General features: G+C 45.0%; 1 protein-coding gene across 3 annotated transcripts in view; it reads right to left on the bottom strand.

The window, feature by feature from the left end:
• Positions 1-20,330, bottom strand: part of LOC126278199 (leucine-rich repeat-containing protein 24) — a 1,518,316-nt gene that overhangs the window by 1,298,671 nt on the left and 199,315 nt on the right. The gene's annotated exons all lie outside the window — the stretch shown is intronic.

Below are 20,330 nucleotides of genomic sequence, written 5' to 3'. Positions count from 1 at the left end.
TCAAAAACCAAATTTATGACCTTCTCTGTGGAACCCATTAGATACAAATTGGAAAAGGATGGAAAATTATTGAAGAGGCTATGACATTTAAACATCTAGGTATTGAACTGTTACGCAGTGGAAACGTCGAGAAGGAAGTTAGAGAACGACTAGCGAACGCAAACAAATTGCAGTGTACTGAAATTGTACTATTTAGAAAAGCAAGCAAATAGGAAATTTCTGAATATGGTAAATGGCTCTTATCAAACACAACTGTGTTCTCTCCCGGCACAGAAAAGCGCGAGTATGTTCTTATGTCACAGTTTTTGGGAATTTTTTTAAAGATGTTCAGAAAGTTAGAATGAGGCAGCTGGTACCTCCCTTTTCAGTCAAAATCTCTTAATTAAACAAGAACATAATTGCATTTTTTGTGCTCCGATAAGAATTATTTTCCGATGGTACCGTTTTTTCCTGCTTCGGTAGGGCATACTGCTCATATGAAAATAAAAGTATCGGCCAATAACATTTAGATAGTTTACTTATTTGACACTGAATTAACGTAAAACTAATTTAACACCACAGACGTACAAAAAAATCTTTGCGTGGGCTTCAGTTCTACAACATCTGGATCCCAGATCAAAACGGAGATATTTTACAGCATATTCCTCTGTGCTAAGTTAATTTATAAACTACATTTTCGGCTTACACGGGATTCCACTTACGTATTTTACTGATGCAAGTAGGGTAGCTTTGAGCATCTGTATCGTGGAAATGCGTAAAGATACGATGAAAATTTTCAAAGTTGTTCGAAATTGGGTTCTCAGGAATACATAGAACAAATTACAGCCATTTCCTGTGAATTTCCGTCTTGGAATCTGCTGCTGGGTTTTATTAACTGGAAAACAAATTTTTTGAGTGTTTCTAGAAAGCCGAAAAATACTTTTGTAGCAACTGAAGAGACCTATGTTCTAGATAAATGCCTAGAGGATACCCCGTAAAAATTTGACCAATTTTCTATGTTCATTTACTGACTGGATTACGCGTCATACCGGATTTTACCTGCAGAAGTAAGATAAATCTGAACCTCTGTAGTTTGGAAACGGATAACGAAATAAAAAAGAAATTAAAGCTGGTTCTAAATCGCGATCTTAGAAATAAATCTTACAAATTTGAGCTATTTGCTGTGAATAGCCGTCTTTGCCCTTTGTCTGCCGCTGACGGCGAAAAATAGTTCGCCCCTGGATGCTGAGAGGAAAGCGTGACGGAATGTTAATCCTAAAACCAGGGTTGGATTCCCGGCTGAGTTGGAGATTTTCTCCTCTCAGGAACTGGCTGGGTGTTGTGTTGTCCTAATCGTCATCAATTCATCCCCATCGACGTGGAAGTCGCCGAAGTGGCGTCAAATCGAAAGACTTGCTCCCGGTGAACGCTCTAGCCGACGGGAGGGGGCGAGAATGTAGTAAAAATAACAAAACCACTTCTTGCAGGATTTCCCTGGAACCACCCATGTACTAATGGTGAATTTATAAGTCCCATCAAGCCCACCGTAAAACACATCAAATTCAAATGAACCAACTGATTTGCTCCATTTGTGTAAGCAGGAGGAAGTGTGTAACCTTCGTATTTTGACCCTCTGCAGTGTATGATAGCGACACCAAGACGATTCGTATGATGGGTAGACCAAAAGCATGCGAAGTTCAGAAGAACGCGAAATCCCGAAGATGGGCTAAAATTTACAGACGCGCGAAATTTGGCACGTACTTCGATGCGAGATGCCTTTAATAGGTTCCACAACGAAACATTGTCTCGAAATTTGGTGGAAAATCCGAAGAAATTCTGGTCGTATGTAAAGTACACAAGCGGCAAGACGCAGTCAATACCTTCGCTGTGCCGATGGTACTGTTACCGACGACTGTGCCGCTAAATCGGAGTTATTGAACGCAGCTTTCCGAAATTCCTTCACCAGGTAAGACGAATGGAATATTCCAGAATTTGAAACACGAACATCTGCTAGCATGAGTTTCTTTGGGGTTGCGAAGCAACTCAAATCACTTGATACGGGCAAGTCTTCAGGTCCAGATTGTATACCGATTAGGTTCCTTTCAGATTACGCTGATACTATAGCTCCCTACTTAGCACTCATATACAACCGCTCGCTAACCGATAGATCTGTACCTACAGATTGGAAAATTGCGCAGGTCGCACCAGTGTTCAAGAAGGGTAGTAGGAGTAATCCATTTAACTACAGACCTATATCATTGACGTCGGTTTGCAGTAGGGTTTTGGAGCATATACTGTATTCAAACATTATGAATCCCCTCGAAGGGAACGATCTATTGACACTTAATCAGCATGGCTTCAGAAAACATCGCTCTTGTGCAACGCAGTTAGCTCTTTATTCGCACGAAGTAATGGCCGCTATCGACAGGGGATCTCAAGTTGATTCCGTATTTGTAGATTTCCGGAAAGCTTTTGACACCTTTCCTCACAAGCGACTTCTAATCAAGCTGCGGGCCTATGGGGTATCGTCTCAGTTGTGCGACTGGATTCGTGATTTCCTGTCAGGAAGGTCGCAGTTCGTAGTAATAGACGGCAAATCATCGAGTAAAACTGAAGTGATATCAGGTGTTCCCCAGGGAAGCCTCCTGGGACCTCTGCTGTTCCTGATCTATATAAATGACCTGGGTGACAATCTGAGCAGTTCTCTTAGATTGTTCGCAGATGATGCTGTAATTTACCGTCTAGTAAGGTCGTCCGAAGACCAGTATCAGTTGCAAAGCGATTTAGAAAAGATTGCTGTATGGTGTGTCAGGTGGCAGTTGACGCTAAATAACGAAAAAGTGTGAGATGTTCCACATGAGTTCCAAAAGAAATTCGATTACTCGATAAATAGTAAAATTCTCAAGGCTGTCAATTCAACTAAGTACCTGGGTGTTAAAATTACGAACAACTTCAGTTGGAAGGACCACATAGATAATATTGTCGGGAAGGCGAGCCAAAGATTGCGTTTCATTGGCAGTACACTTAGAATATGCAACAAGTCTACTAAAGAGACAGCTTACACTACACTCGTTCGTCCTCTGTTAGAATATTGCTTTGCGGTGTGGGATCCTTACCAGGTGGGATTGACGGAGGACATCGAAAGCGTGCAAAACAGGGCAGCTCGTTTTGTATTATCACGTTATAGGGGAGAGAGTGTGGCAGATATGATACACGAGTTGGGATGGAAGTCATTAAAGCAAAGACGTTTATCGTCGCGGCGAGATCTATTTACGACATTTCAGTCACCAACTTTCTCTTCCGAATGCGAAAATATTTTGTTGAGCCCAACCTACATAGGTAGGAATGATCATCAAAATAAAATAAGAGAAATCAGAGCTCGAACAGAAAGGTTTAGGTGTTCGTTTTTCCCGCTCGCTGTTCGGGAGTGGAATAGTAGAGAGATAGTATGATTGTGGTTCGATGAACCTTCTGCCAAGCACTTAAATGTGAATTGCAGAGTAGTCATGTAGATGTAGAAGGCTACCGAAAACACTGGAACCTACCTTTTTATTAACAATACAACTACAACTACGAGCACCTGAAAATCCCGTTATTACGCACTGCGTTTAGGATCATATTAGAGAAGCGTGGTGTCCATGAATACCGATTGGAAGAACATTTGCTGAATGCAGTAACTTGCCGGAGCTGTATCTTTTAATGAATTCCTTCTGGCAGCAAAAGTACCCAAAAGCTAATCATGCATATCTCGCTGGTACCGACGCATCCGCGACAACTAGAGACCTGACCGATAAGCCAGTGACGTCGTGTCTGCTCTCCCGCCGGTCGGGGCTGATTAGCCCTGCGCCAGGGGCGCAGCACATGCCCGCTGCTCGCTTTGGCTGTTCGTGACGAATCGCGTATTGACCTGAGCGCACGTGCATCGATTCCAGCACACGTGCACACGTGTAGGCTCCGGCAAGCACAGCAGCAGTGCTCGCGGCTCATTTTTCAGGAGATGAACCGTCCGTCGGAGGCCGGACGCGCATCCAAATCACAGCACCGCTGCCATTACAGGCGACTACTTTGCATCGGCGTCACGTCCATGCGGCAGTATGCCGATAACGCTCGAACGCAGATACCGCGGTCCCTGTGTATGAATAGAGCCCTCTCTCGAGGGACGGTACCCATTTCGCGTGTTCCCATCTTCATACCTGAAATAACTGGATTCGTTATTTCACTCGAAATTTCAGACATATGGACAGATCCGTATCGTAATGTGACAGACAAAGAAGTGCTAATATCGTTGCAATAATATACACCGAGTTAACTAATACGTGTCAAACCTCTGGAAAATAGGTAGCGGAATTAATAAGAAACATAAATGTTAACATAAACACATGATAAAATTCTTTATTTTCTCAGTTACACTGTTTTGGTGTTACATGTTTGCTTCGTTTCTATCCTTTTGTTTTCAGATTTCCAGTTTGATTCTACACGTACTTTTCCTTTTGAAAAGTAGTCTTCTATGATTAAGTGAAATACTGAATATGTGTATTCTTCACACTAACACAAGATTCTAAACACTGCATCATGGATTGTCTTACTCGTTCCCACATTCCAGGTGACTGCTGCATGTTCTGAACTCCTCAAACGAGCCGGCAATGTCAAAACTCGCAATAGTTCTTGAATACATTATATCCTTCTAATGACCCCAAAAATTGAAATCCAGTGGACTGAGGTCATGAGATCGAGCAGGCCTGTATGTTTCTGCCCCACAAGCTATCCATTTATTTGGGAAACGCTGATTTAAAATTGTACTTTGTTGCAGAGGAAACGGAGTTAAAAAAATGATGCTACAGTCAGTGTTCCACGGTAAATGACGGTTCCAAGTACTGTGTCTCAAATTATTCCATCCCATACATTAATGCAGATCTGATGTTGAAGTTCTGTTTCCAAAATTGCAGAACGATTTTGGCCTCTCAGTGGATTGTGAGGAAAAAGCACCTGCCATCGCAATATTTTCATCGCTGTCACCTGACTCACATTCTCAGTTTCTCTTTCTCTAGTCCTACAGCCATTATTGTCATATTTTCAAAAATCAGGTGTTCTACAAATAGTTCATCTTCCACTCTGAAACGACCCTTATCCAACATAGCTTGTCTCTTCACTTCTTCATTAGACATAAGTGTATTCTTTGAAATAATTTACTACATACGCACACATACACACACTCATACACACATACAAACACACACACACACACACACATATTATATATTATATATTATACACTCCTGGAAATGCAAAAAAAGAACACATTGACACCGGTGTGTCAGACCCACCACACTTGCTCCGGACACTGCGAGAGGGCTGTACAAGCAATGATCACATGCACGGCACAGCGGACACACCAGGAACCGCGGTGTTGGCCGTCGAATGGCGATAGCTGCGCAGCATTTGTGCACCGCCGCCGTCAGTGTCAGCCAGTTTGCCGTGGCATACAGAGCTCCATCGCAGTCTTTAACACTGGTAGCATGCCGCGACAGCGTGGACGTGAACCGTATGTGCAGTTGACGGACTTTGAGTGAGGGCGTATAGTGGGCATGCGGGAGGCCGGGTGGACGTACCGCCGAATTGCTCAACACGTGGGGCGTGAGGTCTCCACAGTACATCGATGTTGTCGCCAGTGGTCGGCGGAAGGTGCACGTGCCCATAGACCTGGGACCGGACCGCAGCGACGCACGGATGCACGCCAAGGACCGTAGGATCCTACGCAATGCCGTAGGGGACCGCACCGCCTCTTCCCAGCAAATTAGGGACACTGTTGCTCCTGGGGTATCGGCGAGGACCATTCGCAACCGTCTCCATGAAGCTGGGCTACGGTCCCACACACCGTTAGGCCGTCTTCCGCTCACGCCCCAACATCGTGCATCCCGGCTCCAGTGGTGTCGCGACAGGCGTGAATGGAGCGACGAATGGAGACATGTCGTCTTTAGCGATGAGAGTCGCTTCTGCCTTAGTGCCAATGATGGTCGTATGCGTGTTTGGCGCCGTGCAGGTGAGCGCCACAATCAGGACTGCATACGACCGAGGCACACAGGACCAACACCCGGCATCATGGTGTGGGGAGCGATCTCCTACACTGGCCGTACACCTCTGGTGATCGTCGAGGGGACACTGAATAGGGCACGGTACATCCAAACCGTCATCGAACCCATCGTTCTACCATTCCTAGACCGGCAAGGGAACTTGCTGTTCCAACAGGACAATGCACGTCCGCATGTATCCCGTGCCACCCAACGTGCTCTAGAAGGAGTAAGTCAACTATCCTGGCCAGCAAGATCTCCGGATCTGTCCCCCATTGAGCATGTTTGGGACTGGATGAAGCGTCGTTTCACGCGGTCTGCACGTCCAGCACGAACGCTGGTTCAACTGAGGCGCCAGGTGGAAATGGCATGGCAAGCCGTTCCACAGGACTACATCCAGCATCCAGCATCTCTACGATCGTCTGCATGGGAGAATAGCAGCCTGCATTGCTGCGAAAGGTGGATATACACTGTACTAGTGCCAACATTGTGCACGCTCTGTTGCCTGTGTCTATGTGCCTGTGGTTCTGTCAGTGTGATCATGTGACATATCTGACCCCAGGAATGTGTCAATAAAGTTTCCCCTTCCTGGGACAATGAATTCACGATGTTATTATTTCAATTTCTAGGAGTGTATATATATCTCCCACTCTGTACTGCAGCCTACATCCTTCTGAATTTGTTTAGTGTCTCTTGGTCTCCCTCTACGATTTTTACTCTCCACGCTGCCCTCCAGTACTAAATTGGTGATCCCTTTATGCCTCAGAACATGTCCTACCAACCGATCCCCTCTTCTTGTCAAGTTGTGCCACAAACTCCTCTTCTCCCCAATCCTATTCAATACTTCCTCATTAGTTACGTGATCTACCCATCAAATCTTCAGCATTCTTCTGTAGCACCATATATATATATATATATATATATATATATATATATATATATATATATATATATATATATAACCAAGCTGTGTCTGTTACTTCTCTCCGTTTCTCTCTTTTTTCTTATTTCTTTTTAACGGCTGTAGACAGTACACATTCATCCGTCGTCCGACGTTTCCCACTTATTAATTAACACCCCTTAACATCCTTCACAGTCAAAATATGGATACACTGTCTGTGTGGAAGGGTGGTGTTTTGTGGAGTGAATAACTTTTTAATTTATAAATTTCTTAATTTTGCGCAACAACTTTTATGTATTTCATGTAGGCAGCACCCCAGAGCTCTCGAATTATTCATAAATTATGTCATACTATCAAAAATTATACTATCAAAAGTTCCCATATGAATAATTGCTTATCTATGACTAGTTTTAGGGATAATTATCAGTTTTTCTTAGAGAAAACACCGTGACGAGCCGGATCATTGCGACTACTCCCCACTTGGAGACGGACATGTTAGGGGATGGACACCCAATGCGAACAACTATAAGTTACTTACTAGTGAATATCTTAGTTATTCATCTTGGAAAGAAAATATACGAAAAACCAATAAAACTGAACTATTACAAAGTACAACATTTTTACCGCTATGATGTTGACATAAACTGCTTGCTAGAGGTGTTAGTATTGACATTATATTGTTGGTCAAAACTCTAAGCAAATGATTAGACAACAGACCACTAAGTTAACCACATACACTCACAACACACACACATACACACACACACACACGCGCGCGCGCTCTCCCACCCGCACACCCTCACATACACAAACACAGGCATCCAGTGAAAACATAACGGAACAAATTCAAATTTATTGGCAGCCAGTGTAAAATAAAACAGTAAATAAATGACACAGACAAATGTCAGTAGCTAACTGGGAATCTAAATGAGCAGTCTTAAGTTCATATGATGATGTAATACTCAGAATTCGCCAATTCGTTCCAGAAAACGTAAGAAAACGCTGTTATAAATCCACAACAAAATCTCTAAATACCAAATAGTATCAAATAGTGCTCTGAAACAACAGCTCACGAAATTTTCCGAGGCCCGCCTCGAGGTAATTTTAAACGTCAAAATAAAAACGATTCATGTAGCTAGCAAGCAATAATCACATTCACCTCAAGACGAAGTAAATATTCCTGAATTCCAATCAAGAACAACTGCCAAAACGAGAGACATAGAAGTAGATATCCTCGACGTAGTAGAGCAGCTTTATATCACTTAATAAAGGCAAGGGCTTCGGGCCAGATTTTATACCACTCAGGTTCCTTTCAGAGATGCAGATACAATAGCTCCATATTTCGCAGTTATGTACAACCGCTTGCTCACAGAAAGTTCCGTACCTAAAGACTGGAAAGTTGCTCAAGTCACACTAATAATCAAAAAGGGAAATTGGAGTAATCCGATGAACTACAGGCCCATATCACTAACGTCGATTTTCAGTAGTGATTCGGGACATATACTGTGTTCGAACATTGTGAAGTACCTCGAAAAAAAAAAAAAAAAAACGATTGATTGAACAATAGTCAGCACGCATTCAGAAACCATCGTTCTTGTGAAACACAACTAGGCCTTTATAGTCACAAAGTAATAAGTGCTATCGACAGGATATGTCAAATCGATTCCATATTTTTCGATTTCCAGAAAGCTCTCGACACCGTTCCTTACAAGCGTCTTCTATCCAAACTGCGTGCCTATGGAATATCGCCTCAGTTGTGCGACTGGATTCGTGATTTCCTGTCAGAATGGTCACAGTTCGTAGTAATAGACGGAATATCATCGAGTAAAACAGAAGTAATATCCAACGTTCCCCAAGAAAGCGTTAGAGGCTCCCTATTGTTCCTGATCTATGTTAACGACATAGGAGACTATCTGAGTAATCCACTTAGATTGTTTGCAGATAATTCTATCATTTACCGTCTTGTAAAGTCATCATACGACCAAAAAGAATTGCAAAATGAGTTAGATAAGACACCTTTATGGTGCGAAAAGTGGCTATTTAACCCGAATAAAGAAGTTATTCATGTGAGTACTATACGAAATGCGCTAAATTTCGATTACGCGAGAAGTCACACAAATATCAAGGATGTAAATTCAACTAAATACCTAGGGATTACAATTACAAATAACCGAAATTGTAACGAACATATAGATAATGTTGTGGGTAGAGCAGACCAATGAAAATGAAAAATTGATATTAGTGAAGGGGACCTGGTCACGTCCTACCTGCCCCATCTGTGTAGGCGGGGTCAACTTGTACTTTCATACTTTTTCCGTATTCGAGAGTATGTCGAAAAGTACGTACGGTTTACTCAAACCACCGTTTTTCATTTGTGCAAGACGGTGCTGAAATCAGCAAATATCAAGTGTACCTGTTCTTGCTATTAAGAACCAACGCATCTCATTCCACATTTCATTTACGATGTAAATGTAAAACTTTGTGTTTTAACGGTTGGTATTTTCGTTTGAAATTTACTTTAGTGTTGCAACTTTGACTGTACAGTACTTACAGTAAGCCTTTTCTTTGTCTACGTTTAGCACGATCCAGAAACAAGGATGTGGATGTAATAATTTACTGTTGCCATCGGGTTCTTTGATATCTGTTAGTCCATTGGCCTCATACCATTGGGGTGCTTGATCTTGCTGAATTCCATTGCCCGTTACAATTGGGGTGCTTGATCTTGGTGAGACCCCTTGCCTCTCGCTATTGGGGTGTTTGATTTCGGTAAGTCCCCTTGCCTCTAATCTTTGGGTTGCATGATGTTGGTTAGTTCAAATGGTTCAAATGGCTCTGAGCACTATGCGACTTAACTTCTGAGGTTATCAGTCGCCTATAACTTAGAACTAATTAAACCTAACTAACCTAAGGACATCACACACATCCATGCCCCAGATAGGATTCGAACCTGCGACCGTAGCGGTCGCTCGGCTCCAGACTGTAGCGCCTAGAACCGCACGGCCACTCCGGCCGGCCTTGGTTAGTTCCTTTGCCTCTCGCTACTGGGTGTTTGATTCAATGAGTCATCTTACCTCTCACCATTGGGATGATTGTTGTTGGTGAATTCCCCTGCCTATCACCACTGGGATGTTTGATTTCGGCAAGTACCATTGCCTCTCACCACTGGGGTGCTTGATTTCGGCGAGACCCCTTGCCTCTCGCCATTGAGGTGATTTTGTTGAGTCCCCTTGCCTTTCACCGTTGGGGTGCTTCTTGCAAGTGCACCATGAATTAAACTACTTTCGTGGTTCACTGCGTCAGATACAACATCCATTACACCAACTGTGCCAGAACAGGCTGAGACTTTTGGTGTTCACCGGCCGTTGTGACCGAGCGGTTCTAGGCGCTTCAATCCGGAACCAAGGGCTGCTACTGTGGCAGGTTCGAATCCTGCCTGTGGCGTGGATGTGTGTGATTTTCTTAGGTTAGTCAGGCTTAAGTAGTTCTAAGTCTAGGGGACTGATAATCTCAGACGTTAAGTCGCATAGTGCTTAGAGCAATTTGAACCATTTGAACTTTTGGTGTTCATGCTTATGAAGATCCCAGGGCTGCCATATTCATGCCAGGTAGGTGGGGTGCTTAGTTATGGAGCGAGCGTGTGTTTACACGGTATGTAAGTATTCATGGCAGCTGTGCCTGTCACTAACACTTCAAGAACATTTTACTATATATATATATATATATATATATATATATATATATATATATATATATATATACACTCCTGGAAATTGAAATAAGAACACCGTTAATTCATTGTCCCAGGAAGGGGAAACTTTATTGACACATTCCTGGGGTCAGATACATCACATGATCACACTGACAGAACCACAGGCACATAGACACAGGCAACAGAGCATGCACAATGTCGGCACTAGTACAGTGTATATCCACCTTTCGCAGCAATGCAGGCTGCTATTCTCCCATGGAGACGATCGTAGAGATGCTGGATGCTGGATGTAGTCCTGTGGAACGGCTTGCCATGCCATTTCCACCTGGCGCCTCAGTTGGACCAGCGTTCGTGCTGGACGTGCAGACCGCGTGAGGCGACGCTTCATCCAGTCCCAAACATGCTCAATGTGGGACAGATCCGGAGACCTTGCTGGCCAGGGTAGTTGACTTACACCTTCTAGAGCACGTTGGGTGGCACGGGATACATGCGGACGTGCATTGTCCTGTTGGAACAGCAAGTTCCCTTGCCGGTCTAGGAATGGTAGAACGATGGGTTCGATGACGGTTTGGATGTACCGTACACTATTCAGTGTCCCCTCGACGATCACCAGAGGTGTACGGCCAGTGTAGGAGATCGCTCCCCACACCATGATGCCGGGTGTTGGCCATGTGTGCCTCAGTCGTATGCAGTGCTGATTGTGGCGCTCACCTGCACGGCGCCAAACACGCATACGACCATCATTGGCACCAAGGCAGAAGCGACTCTCATCGCTGAAGATGACAATTCTCCATTCGTCCCTCCATTCACGCCTGTTGCGACACCACTGGAGGCGGGCTGCACGATGTTGGGGCGTGAGCGGAAGACGGCCTAACGGTGTGCGGGACCGTAGCCCAGCTTCATGGAGAAGGTTGCGAATGGTCCTCGCCGATACCCCAGGAGCAACAGTGTCCCTAATTTGCTGGGAAGTGGCGGTTCGGTCCCCTACGGCACTGCGTAGGACCCTACGGTCTTGGCGTGCATCCGTGCGTCGCTGCGGTCCGGTCCCAGGTCGACGGGCACGTGCACCTTCCGCCGACCACTGGCGACAACATTGATGTACTGTGGAGACTTCACGCCCCACGTGTTGAGCAATTCGGCGGTACGTCCACCCGGCCTCCCGCATGCCCACTTTACGCTCTCGCTCAAAGTCCGTCAACTGCACATACGGTTCACGTCCACGCTGTCGCGGCATGCTACCAGTGTTAAAGACTGCGATGGAGCTCCGTATGCCACGGCAAACTGGCTGACACTGACGGCGGCGGTGCACAAATTCTGCGCAGCTAGCGCCATTCGACGACCAACGCCGCGGTTCCTGGTGTTTCCGCTGTGTCGTGCGTGTGATCATTGCTTGTACAGCCCTCTCGCAGTGTCCGGTGCAAGTGTGGTGGGTCTGACACACCGGTGTCAATGTGTTCTTTTTTCCTTTTCCAGGAGTGTATAAATGACTGGTCTACTGGTCTTTTATACTTGTGGGCAAGCGGGACAAAGTTTTTTGTGTGTGGATAAGTTGAGAATCTGGGTCTGTACTAGGAAAATCCGTGCTGTTGCCATGACTACGGCATCGAGAAGGTGTAGTGGTCAGTATGTCCTGGTAAGCAGGGGACCTGGGCTCGAATCCCAGTCCGGCACCAATTCTCAACTTTCCCCATTGAATTTAACCAATACTCACTTGCAGGCAATGCCTGTAATTCCCTTTTTCTTAAATCAGTGGTTGTTGTCTGTATTCCAACAGTAGCTACTTAGCCGCCTACGCGAGAGTTAGGGTGGTTATATGGAAACACACACCGAAATCAGTGACCCAGATGGCGGGGGCCAAGAGCGACCACCGAAAGCAAGCACTGCATTGGATAGGGGACGTATCTCACTCAACTCCGAAGGGAACAGAAAACTACGTTACCATACAAGTAGCTCGTTTGCCAGAAATGTCAAAACCTAGCCATATTATTTTTACTGTACGATCACATGTGCTACACTCAAGAATGCATTGTTAGAACACAAACGTTAACATTTACATCGTAAATGAAATGCGTAATCAGTTTCGTCGATTCTTAATTGCAAAAACAGTCACAATTGATAGTTGTCGATTATGGCTCCATCTACCACGACGAGAAAGCAATGGTTGAATAAATCGAACGTTACCATGTATTTTAACGTAGAACCAAAATATGAAATAAAACTGGGTGGGGAGCGGTTCCCCTGTGAAAATAAAAACTTGATCCCGCCTACAGATACCCTCTGTATTACTGATGTAGGCACGTCTTTTCATAGTATCGAGTCAACACAGTCTGTGGTTATTTCTTCGAATTAAACTTCCAAGGGTTTTGGCTTATACAGAAAATTGTAGTTTTCGTAATATTTTGGGTGTCGCACAGAGAAATAAAGCTTCAATATCATGTGAGAAATAGCAGGCAACATCTTGAGGAAAGAGGTTAACTATGAGAGACTGTAAGTAGAACCTTTGTTTGTGAGTGTGTGTGTGAGAGAGAGAGAGAGGTAGAGAGAGCGGAGGAGTCGAGTTGGACATCCTGATGGAGTAAGATTTGTTCAGGCCATGTTGTGTGCTGACAGTAATTTCCTTATATTATTGTTCACATTTAGTTTATGGATTTTTCACTTTTCGTTTATGGAGATATACACTCCTGGAAATGGAAAAAAGAACACATTGACACCGGTGTGTCAGACCCACCACACTTGCACCGGACACTGCGAGAGGGCTGTACAAGCAATGATCACACGCACGGCACAGCGGACACACCAGGAACCGCGGTGTTGGCCGTCGAATGGCACTAGCTGCGCCGCATTTGTGCACCGCCACCGTCAGTGTCAGCCAGTTTGCATGGCATACGGAGTTCCATCGCAGTCTTTAACACTGGTAGCATGCCGCGACAGCGTGGACGTGAACCGTATTTGCAGTTGACGGACTTTGAGCGAGGGCGTATAGTGGGCATGCGGGAGACCGGGTGGACGTACCGCCGAATTGCTCAACACGTGGGACGTGAGGTCTCCACAGTACATCGATGTTGTCGCCAGTGGTCGGCGGAAGGTGCACATGCCCGTCGAACTGGGACCGGACCGCAGCGACGCACGGATGCACGCCAAGACCGTTGAATCCTACGCAGTGCCGTAGGGGACCGCACCGCCACTTCCCAGCAAATTAGGGACACTGTTGCTCCTGGGGTATCGGCGAGGACCATTCGCACCGTCTCCATGAAGCTGGGCTACGGTCCCGCACACCGTTAGGCCGTCTTCCGCTCACGCCCCATCATCGTGCATCCCGCCTCCAGTGGTGTCGCGACAGGCGTGAATGGAGGGACGAATGGAGACATGTCGTCTTTAGCGATGAGAGTCGCTTCTGCCTTGGTGCCAATGATTGTCGTATGCGTGTTTGGCGCCGTGCAGGTGAGCGCCACAATCAGGACTGCATAGGACCGAGGCACACAGGGCCAACACCCGGCATCATGGTGTGGGGAGCGATCTCCTACACTGGCCGTACACCTCTGGTGATCATCGAGGGGACACTGAATAGGGCACGGTACATCCAAACCGTCATCGAACCCATCGTTCTACCATTCCTAGACCAGCAAGGGAACTAGCTGTTCCAACAGGACAATGCACGTCCGCATGTATCCCGTGCCACCCAACGTGCTCTAGAAGGTGTAAGTCAACTACCCTGGCCAGCAAGATCTCCGGATCTGTCCCCCATTGAGCATGTTTGGGACTGGATGAAGCGTCGTCTCACGCGGTCTGCACGTCCAGCACGAACGCTGGTTCAACTGAGGCGCCAGGTGGAAATGGCATGGCAAGCCGTTCCACAGGACTACATCCAGCATCTCTACGATCGTCTCCATGGGAGAATAGCAGCCTGCATTGCTGCGAAAGGTGGATATACACTGTACTAGTGCCGACATTGTGCACGCTCTGTTGCCTGTGTCTATGTGCCTGTGGTTCTGTCAGTGTGATCATGTGATATATCTGACCCCAGGAATGTGTCAATAAAGTTTCCCCTTCCTGGGACAATGAATTCATGGTGTTCTTATTTCAATTTCCAGGAGTGTATTTTGTTCATTCATCTAGAAGACTTCAGAAAATACTGTAATAGCGCATTGACCGACATATCCAAGCATAGTAATTAATTTGGTCATGGATATTGAATTGGAGATTCTTTATTATAATAGAACAAGGTGTGAATTACTGATTCTTCTTCAAAGATGGATAGCATAGACGTTGATAAGAAAGTGTAGAATATTTCTTCAGGTTTCGCCAGTACTAATGTAAGTTGAATTTTTATTATTTAAAGTGTTAAAATATTTTTGTCTTAGTATTAAATTTGTTTTCAATATAGTTAGTTTACGGTTTCTCCATCAATCAGCATTTCTCTCTTTACTTAAGTTTCACAAACATAATTTTGCACTCCCAAGCGTCTCTGTGACAGCACTGAAATTGACAATGATCATTGCAATAATGAGTTTTATTATTTTTTTGCAAAGCAGAAGCGGCCAGAAGCCTCAGTAGCTTGGAGATAGCAGAAGCACAGCATTTGTTCATAGTGCAGATAGGTAGGTCATTTATAGTTTACGTGTGACACAACTTACATTTCAACAGTGACATACTATACAGATAGGACAGTTTTGCTAGTTGATTGTATTCTTTTCGGGGTCACACTACTTGTAATGCTTCCAACAGGAAAGTTTTCTTAAATTTAACAGAACAAATTGTACTCTCGCAACAAGTGTTGCACTCCCCAATTTAATGTTGCTTTCGTCATTAACTTTTGCACTGACGATCACTTTTCAAAAATTACAAGATTACTTACGAAGTTAAATAAGTTCTACACTGTTTCTCTAACAGTGAGTTTAACTTCACATTACTACAACATAAAATACCAGCAAATATAACTATACATTACTATACAATAAAATTAAGTAGCCACTTTCGGAGTCAGTAAATAACATCGATTATCTTAACTTCGAGTAATTATCGCATATCTTTGAAAACGAATTTCACTGAGTTGCTATTCACACAACTGATAACGCTGTGGTCCTACGATTTAAAAGTGTCTTGAAATTGGATACATTCAACTGTTATCTTATTAACTACTCTGAATTTTACGAACGGTGTGTAGATACATGTATGGAAATCAAAAATGTTTTGCATCACCGCGGTTCCAAGAGTTCCGGAACCTGTACTGAAAAGTGGAATAGAGATAAACATCATTTCCGTCCTTTTTATTGCTCATGAAAACCACACATTTCATGTTGTACCACCAAACAGCGAGCCCTTCAGATGTGGTGGTCCAGACTGCTGTACACACCATTACCTCTAAAACCCAGTAGCATGTGCCTTTGCATTGATACATGTCTGTATTTGTGGTGACATACTATCCTCATGTTCATCAAGGCACTGTTGGTCCAGATTGTCCCTCTCGACAATGGCGATTCGGCGCAGATCCCTCAGAGTCGTTGGAGAGTCACGTCGTCCATAGACAGTCCTTTTCAATCTATCCGAGACAAGGAAATCATTGACAAGATGTGCACGACGGGGGCGCGAATTATCGTCCATGAACCTGAATGCCTCGCCAATATGCTGCCAATGTGGTTGCACTATCGGTCGGAGGATGGCATTGACGTATCTTTCGGCCATTACGGCGCTTTACATGAGCACCAGCGGCGTACGTAGACATGATGGCACACCCAAACAGCAGGGAACCTCCACCTTGCTGCACTCGCTGGACAGTGTGTCCAAGGCGTTCAGCCTCACCGGGTTGCCTCCAAACACGTCTGCGACGATTGCCTGGTTGAAAGCATATGCGACACTCATCGGTGAGGAAATCGTGATGCCAATCCTGAGTGGTCCATTCGGCATGTTTTTGGACCATCTGTACCGCGCTGCATGGTGTCGTGGTTACAAGGATGGACCTCGCCATAGACGTTGGGAGTGAAGTAGCGCGCCATACAGCCAATTGCGCGCAGTATAAGTAATAACACGACGTCCTGCGACTGCCTGCGGCTGCAAGAGAAGCATTACTCTACATCGTGGCGTTGCTGTAAGGGTTCCTCAGAGCCATAATACGTAGGCAGCGGTCATTCACTGCAGTATTAGTCCTTGGACCGCCTGAGCGAGGCATGTCGTCGACAGTTTCTGTCTCTCTGTATCTCCTCCACTCCCAACAATATCGACTTGGCTCTCTTCGTGACGCCTGGACACTTCCTTCTTGACAACCCTTCGTGGCACAAAGTAAGAATGCGGACGGGATCCATCTATGGTATTGACCATCTAGGCGTGTTTGACAACACGAGCCGTGTACATCCTTCCGGGTGGGACGACTGGAAATGTGTGTGTGAAACTTATGGGACTTACCTGCTAAGGTCATCAGTCCCTAAGGTTACACATTACTTAACCTAAATTATCCTATGGACAAACACACACATCCATGCCTGAGGGAGGATTCGAACCTCCGCGGGGACCAGCCGCACAGTCCATAACTGCAGCGCCTGAGACCGCTCGCCTAATCCCGCGACTGGAACTGATCGGCTGTCGGACTCCCTCCTCCGTCTAATAGGTGCTGCTTATGCATACCTGTTTACATCTTTGGGCAGGTTTAGTGACATCTCTGAACAGTCAAAGGGACTGTGTCTGTGTTACAATATCCACAGTCAACTACTATCTTCAGGAGTTCTGGGAACTGGGGTGATGCAGAACTTTTTTACACCTGTATATATTGCTGAGATGTTACGTTTGACTTTACGTAAAGTTGAAAGTCATATTTTCATCCACACAAAATCGTTCATTGTAGGAATAACACAAATTTTTGACAGCAAATGGTGGAAAATTTTCGGAAAGTATCAGCAAGTACCTCCCAATCAGATTTTCTTTAAGCCTAACAGATTTGGCTAATAGGTCGTCGGTGACGGCATTTCAAACGCAGCAGAAAATCCGATACTTTATTTTAACGTAGCGTCGACAGTTGCATCTACCGAAACAGCTTACAGGCTCACATCCGGTGGCAGCCGAGAAACGGGTTGCGTGCTGTGGCGCGTGACACATTCAGTGCATGACGCAAGGCGGTAGAAAACTTGTCTCGGACAGACAAACTCTGAACAGGACCAGTCACTCCACTTTCAACGCCTAGCGGACACATCCTGCCGCCTAACTGTTCGCTCAGCCGTGTGACACGCGCCACTAGGACAGCGGAACACGACTCTGTCGTGCCGCCCACTCGCAGACCACCGCTGCGCAACTTTTTGTGTGCCCGTGAAGTACTGGCGCGTCCCGCTTTCAGACGGACACCGGTAATTAGGCCCCAGTGTGTCGTTTCCATCGCGTTCCTTGTTTCTCAGGCCGGGCGTACCACGGCGGGGAACAAAAATGGCGAAAAAAGCTACGTCCACCGCCGGTCGTATTTGCCCCAGTGCTTGTGCGCTGCCCTGCCAAAGCACAATACCGGGCGACCGACTCGGAACGGGGGTCACGAGACCAACAACACGGAAAACACGTCAGCCGAGCAGCAGTGGGTCCCCTGCCGGCAACACAGACACCGAACACGGGTGACCGCACGCCCATTTGTCCGTCTACGGCACTGACATCTCATTCTGCTTCGTATGGCGCGCGACGCATGCGCGACCGTTTCATTCTTCCGTTAATTCAGTCCGGCTGCAAACAAAGTTAAGCACTAGCAGCGACGCGTGAGTGTAATCTACTCTGACCGAGGCTCTGCGTCTGCATCATTCTTTTGTTAATTGAGTCCTGCAGCAAATTAGTGCAAGAGAATCATCTACATGTACATGATTACTCTGAAATTCACATTTAAGTGCTTGGCAGAGGGTTCATCGAACCACAATCATACTATCTCTCTACCATTCCACTCCCGAACAGCGCGCGGGAAAAACCAACACCTAAACGTTTCTGTTCGAGCTCTGATTTCTCTTATTTTATTTTGATGACCATTCATACCTATGTAGGTTGGGCTCAACCAAATACTTTCGCATTCGGAAGAGAAAGCTCGTGACTGAAATTTCGTAAATAGATCTTGCCGCGACGAAAAACCCCTTTTGCTTTAATGACTTCCATCCCAACTCGCGTATCATATCTGCCACACTCTCTCCCCTATTACGTGTTAATACAAAACGAGCTGCCCTTTTTTGCACCCTTTCGATGTCTTCCGTCAATCCCACCTGGTAAGGATCCCACACTGCGCAGCAATATTCTAACAGAGGACGAGCGAGTGTAGTGTAAGCTGTCTCTTTATTGGCTGATTGCATCTTCTACTCGTAGGTGTCTTGCCAATGAAACGCTACCTTTGGTTCACCTTCTCCTCAATATTATCTATGTGGTCTTTCTAACTGAAGTTGTTCGTGATTTTAACACCCAGGTACTTAGTTGAATTGACAGCCTTGAGAATTCCAACGGATTTCCAACGGAATTTTTCGCTGAGTGACGTACGAGCATTATTAGAAAAATATGTTCAGTAAGTATCCTACTCACTTTCACGGTGTAATACAGAAAATAAGGAGCTTTATGTCTTATGGCACTAGGACTTCGACAGCAGAAGCAATGCATACTATGCAATGAAACGATACAGTCTTATTCTTAGTATTCTGTACCTCACTAGGTAAAAACAAGGTCCTACCAGGATCATATTGTTATCCGTCCTTCTGCCCGTTTGATAAGACCCCTTTGTCTTATAAACGGGTACTCGTATCAAGTTGTAATTTATGTCTAATACTGTCTACGGTCCCCAACAGATCAAAAATTTTATGTTCTAACAGGGGGAAAGTCGCGACTTTCGAATCACGAATTTACTTCAAACGTTGTACACATTTAGTAGTCCATTAGGAAAACATAATATGCAAGTAAGGCACACTATAAGGCGTACTACTTACAGGATTTAGAGAAAATCGCAAGTGAAGTTTTACGTGTCAGTTATGTGTATTTATTATTCATCCACATGTAGACAGAAAAATGCATAAAGTTCTCCTGAAAATATGTGCCTGCACGATTTCCGAAATCGCTTTTACTTACATTCAGGTAACGCACACACAACTGCTTCGCACCTGGACGCTTCGATCTCCATACACAGGTTTCAAGAGCAGGAGTGGAAAGGCCAAGAAAACATCGTTAAATAAAAGTGACGCTAACAATATTCAGTAATGAATGAGTTACAGTATGCCAGAATGTAAGGATAAGATACGATTTATCACGAATGTGCTTTCGACATTAAAAGTTGCAGAACCATATTTCTCATACTGATACGGAAAACATAAAACGGCGGCTGCTGCATTAAATGAAAGCAATTTTCCACAATGCACATGGCATCTTTAGAGTTGTTAGGCAAAGACAAAGCTTGTTGGCGTTTTGAGAAATTTCTCTTTTTTTCGCCAATTTGGATGCAAACCATTGAAAATTTTTACAGGTATCGGTACCGAAAATTTGCGATGTATGGTTGAATGTATATGAGTAGCATCTTCTTGTTCATTGTCAATCTAATATGAACGAGTTGGGAGGGGCTGGGTAAACTTTTCAGCTTGTCTACAGAACAAAAGTCGTCTAATATTTGTTGTAATAGTAAAAATTAGTAAACTGCGAACTAATGTTAGGAATTCAATAAACTTTCACGCAAATAAACCTGTCTTCC

This window comes from Schistocerca gregaria, chromosome 6 (genome assembly GCF_023897955.1).
Source record: "Schistocerca gregaria isolate iqSchGreg1 chromosome 6, iqSchGreg1.2, whole genome shotgun sequence".
Lineage (NCBI taxonomy): Eukaryota > Metazoa > Arthropoda > Insecta > Orthoptera > Acrididae > Schistocerca > Schistocerca gregaria.
This window is presented reverse-complemented; position numbering and strand designations above follow the sequence as displayed.